Below are 5,180 nucleotides of genomic sequence, written 5' to 3'. Positions count from 1 at the left end.
TCATATGTTCTTCTTTATCCAGTCCTCTATCGCAGGACACTTTGGTTGTTTCCATGTCTAGGCCACCATGAATAAGAATTGACTTTGGGTGGTGGACACATGGTGCTATATACAGATTTTGTAACTTAGAAATCCACACATGAAACCTATATGTTCATGTTGACCAATGTCACCCCAATAAAATTTAATTTAAAAAAATGATTTGCCTGGCCGGTGTGACTCAGTGGTTGAGAATCCACCCCAAAACCATGAGGTCACTGATTCAAGTCCTGGTCAGGGCACATGGCCGGGTTGCTGGGCTCAATCCCCAGTAGGGCCCTGCAAGAGGCAGCTCATCGATGATGTTCCTCTCTCATCGATGTTTCTACCTCTCTATCTCTCTCTATCCCTTTCCCTTCCTCTCTCTCTAAAAATCAATAAAAACATATTTTTAAAGAAGGAGAGATAAGACAACCAAGCATTCTATTCCTAACTCCCTTGAAACCACTTTTAAGGTCACTATAGATGTAGACATTTATGCTCTTCAATGAAAAATCCAAAGGTAACCAAATGGACTAATAGAATTAAATCCAAATCTATTTAACTTTTTCTGTTTGCTATCTCTTATCTATGAAAGCAAGGCAAGTGAACAACAATTCATCCAAAGTTATACCATTTTGGTTAACATTGCAGGCTCTGGATTCATATTCCTTGTGTTCAAAAAGATGTTTTTGTTTGTTTTTTGTTTGTGTGTGTTTTTTCTTTTCTTTTTACCAGTTGCCAGCTATATAACCTCAGGAAAGTTATTTAAACTTTCTGTGTCTCAGTTTTCTCAACCACAATATGGGGGTTATGTTAGTATCTACTTTATATGATTGCTGTAAGAATTGATTGAGATAATGAATATAACTCACAAACACTTCTTGACACATAAAATTTGCTAAATATTTATTTATATATCTATACTAATAAAATGGTCATATGCTAATTAGACCAGACATCTTCTGCACATCCATCCAGATGTCCTTCCAGACAAAGCCATGGTGGCGGGGGCCGAGGCAGAGGCAGTTAGGGGCGATCAGGTTGGCAGGGGAGGGTGTTGGTGCTGCCAGGGTTCAGAAAGCCGCACTTCAGGCATCCATTAACTGCCAGGGTTCTTGTCCCAGCATCAAGAAGGGTTCAGCAATCTGGAGAAGGCTGTGAGTAGATTTTAAATAAGAGTCCAGAGACGAAATATAAGTTTGTAAGGCATTTGGGGGTCAGAGGAGCTTAGCTAAAGGAGCTAAGATCCAAGATCTAAATTCTCAGGTCTCAGGTCTAAGGCCTTAGGTTCTCCTCATCCCCAAGACCCCATGCTTTTTATTAACACAACTTGTCCTGAGGCAAGGCAGAGATATACACTTCAAAGGGTATACAGAAACATTGTCAGAATGGGGGAATTAGCCTACGGCTGTTCAGGTGTTTGGCCAGTAGGAGGCAATAACATGTAGATTAAGATGCCCTTTAGCTGTCTGGCAGCCAAGAAATTAATTTAATGTATCCTATTCAGGTTTGGGGAAATGCCTTCAGCCATTCCCAGATGCAGCCCTGCTGTCATGCTGGAATTGGTCTCCGGCAGGAGGGTAGTTAGGGGCAACCGGGCCAGCAGGGGAGGACAGTTAGGGGCAATCAGACCACAGGCAGAGGCGGTTAGGGTCTATCAGGCAGGCAGGCAGGTGAGCGGTTAGGAGCCAGCAGTCCTGGATTGCAAGAGGGATGTCTGAATGCTGGTTTAGGCCCAATCCATGGGATCAGGCCTAAACCGGCAGTAAGACATCCCCCAAGGGGTCCTGGATTGGAGAGGGTGCAGGCTGGGCTGAGGGCTCCCCCCCACCTCCCTGTGCACGAATTTCATGCACCAGGACTCTAGTATCCTCATAAATAATTAAGTTTCTACATGTGCATATCAGAATTACCATATAATTCAAATCCCATTTCCTAAAAAATACACTTTTGTGAATTAAACAACCTCCCACATGGAAGCTTTATTTTCCAAATAGTGACAGAGAGCAAGATTTACAGTGTGTTCTAGAGGTGTGGTTTTCAGTTACTCGTAATTAATCATGTTTTCACCAATCTGTAAAAAGTGGAAAAACAACAGTATAATTTCCAAATGTCATTTCTTAAGAAGAATTTTTCCTTTATACACAGATTTACTTCATTTCTACATTTTTGGGGATTAAGATACTATCATGGAATGACATAATGGTTTGCAGTAATTTTTTTTAATTCCCATACTTTAAAAAAAAAGTGACTAACCTATGTCAGACCTTCAAATTTTTTTGAAATTTTACTTGTCTCTGAGATACAACAATTTAAGAACCACTATACAAAGGACTATGATCACTATGAGATACACTTAAAGCTAAACCATCAAAGCATAAGTTCTCACTTCTTTGGCTATCTACTAGTGCAAATACTCATTTCTACCAGCTGTCTTTGAATGTGGTTTTGGTTTTCACTGACAACTTCCCCAAGAAGCTGACATCTTGACATTAAACACAGCAATAGATATTGCTCAAACCTTGGATAAGAGGCAAGATTCATGTCGATGGTGGCAGTGATCTCTAGTTGTCATTTTAGGATTGTTTATGTACTTCACAATCACCTAAATGACTTACTATGCTTTTTTTAAAAAATATATTTTATTGATTTTTTACAGAGAGGAAGGGAGAGGGATAGAGAGCTAGAAACATCAATGAGAGAGAAACATCAATCAGCTGCCTCCTGCACACCTCCCACTGGGGATGTGCCCGCAACCAAGGTACATGCCCTTGACCGGAATCAAACCTGGGACCCTTCAGTCCACAGGCTGACGCTCTAACCACTGAGTCAAACCGGTTAGGGCGACTTACTATGCTTTTATCAGTTAAATGATTAAAGCATGATAATATTAGAGGGGACTACTGATTCATTCTATTATTTAATGCCTTTGCATTAATTCTATCAAAAAGAAGATAACTTTTTATGTTGCACTGAGGTGTCATATAATGCATTTCAAATGCTTTGCAAAGATTAAAGCACTAGTCAAATGCAAAATATCAAAATACTTAAAAACGATTTCCCCACTTTTTTATTTGCCTCCCTTGTAGCTTTAATATTACATAGATATGACTTTTTTCTTCTTTTTCTTTTTTTTTAAGAGAAAGTGGAAGGGAGGGAGGGAGAGAGAGAAAGAGACATGGATGTGAGAGAGACACATTGATTAGTTGCCTACCGCAGGTGCCCCAACAGGGGCCAGGGATAGAACCTGCAACCCAGGTACATGTACTTGACTGGGAATTGAACCCATGACTCTTTGTTGTGGGGGCTGATGGTTAGATATTGAAAGGGTTAGCTAGCTAGCTTAATTAGGAAGGTTTAGGGAATGAGGAGGATCCACGGGAGAGGAATACATAGATGGAGACTTGAAGATGCCAGAATACTTATCTTACTCGCACAGAGGATAGAGAAATGCCACAGGCAGATGGAAACGTTTCTGGCCTAAGCAATTAGAACAGCCATAAACCAAGGACAGATGGGGGTATCTCTGCCCTGAGCAATTAAAGTGACCATAAGTTAGACCAAAAGTAGCTCTGACCTGAGCAGCTGGGAGAGCTATAAAATAAGACATCTCTGCCAGCACAACTGGGAGAAAACCATAAGATAAATCAAAAGTGACTCCAGCCTAAACAGATAAAATGACCAAACCAGGAAAAGTGTGGATGTGGGGGTCCTGGGAGCTGATTACAGGGCTAAGGTCCCACGGAAGAAAAGGAGGGTCTCCAGCCTATTTATTGCCTCAAGACAAAGAAAACAGCGGTCACCCTTCTTAAGGGCCCCTCTGTCCATCCAGGAGGGACAGAGTCTTAGGATTAGGAACTCAGAATATACCTTTCTGAGGTGCCCCCTCTGCCCCTCTGCACCAAGAGGGACAGAGTTTTAGGCTTAGAATTTAGAATTAAGGTTTAGAGGTAGTATTTGCTTGCAATAAAGTTTCTGTACTTTTCACCTACCACCTTTTTTCTGTGACTTCATTCTTTGAAACCATTTAGACAAGGATCCGGGAAAGAAATCACCCTGCTCAATATAATAACCCCAATCAATATGACTTTTCATGTGGTAGAGAAAAGACTGGCCAGGGCTAGATATGAGTTTTCGGGTGGTAGAGAAAAAACCTAGGCTATGTGTTTGCATACTTCTTCTAAAACACTATTCTTAGGATCTCAGTTATGTTTGAAATTGCATTAAATGAATTACAGTTATTGTTTGTTGATATGCTAATAAATAATATTCTTTGAAATCTCTGTGCTTTCCAAGATTAAAAATAAGTATTATGCATGTAAAGATAAAATAAAATATAAAAATAGAGTTAATAAAACCATTCAATGTAGTCAGAAATAAAAATCATTATATAAACCAAGCTTGCTTTATATCTGATTACCACTGGGTGTCAGCAATGTGTGAGTTTAAGTCAACAATTTCTAAATAAAGATGCATGATCATTCTAAAATTTATTTTGTGCTAGTATTTTACTTAATATTTATTTTCACTTGAGATTTTACTATTGAACCAAGAGTTAACTATATATTAATAATAATTGTATTCCCTGGCTGATAATGCTTCATAATCACCACAATATTATAGATCACATAATAAATGACACATTTTTATAATTGATAACTTAAGAAATTGAAAACCTCAAGAAGGTAAAATACAATCAAGCTGTTAAGTTACAGTTGTATGTGTGTGTGTGTGTGTGTGTGTGTGTGTGTGTGTGTGTGTGTGTTGTAGATTCAAACCATAGTAGCTGAGATTGATGGAATAGATCTTTTAAATGATCCAACTATATGTTATCTACAAGAGACACATGAGTATCAAAGGCATAAATCAGTCAAAAGTAACAGAATATCAAAAGATAAACTATGTAAGCAGTAAACAGGAGAGAGCTAGTGTAGTTTGTTAATATCAAACAAAACAGACTATATTGGGTTGAATAGTGTCCCTCCAAAATTCATGTCCAGTTGAAATCTGTGAATGTGAATTTATTTGGAAACAATGTCTTTGCAAAGGTAATCAAGATATGATGAGGCTATACTGAATTAGGGTAGGCCTTCACTTAATGACTGGTGTCCTTTTAAGAAGAGGGAAAGTTGAAGAGAGACACAGGGAAAATGTCATGT

Source organism: Myotis brandtii, unplaced genomic scaffold, assembly GCF_000412655.1.
Source record: "Myotis brandtii unplaced genomic scaffold, ASM41265v1 scaffold613, whole genome shotgun sequence".
In the NCBI taxonomy this organism is placed as follows: Eukaryota; Metazoa; Chordata; class Mammalia; order Chiroptera; family Vespertilionidae; genus Myotis; species Myotis brandtii.
Note: the sequence above shows the minus strand (reverse complement) of the source record.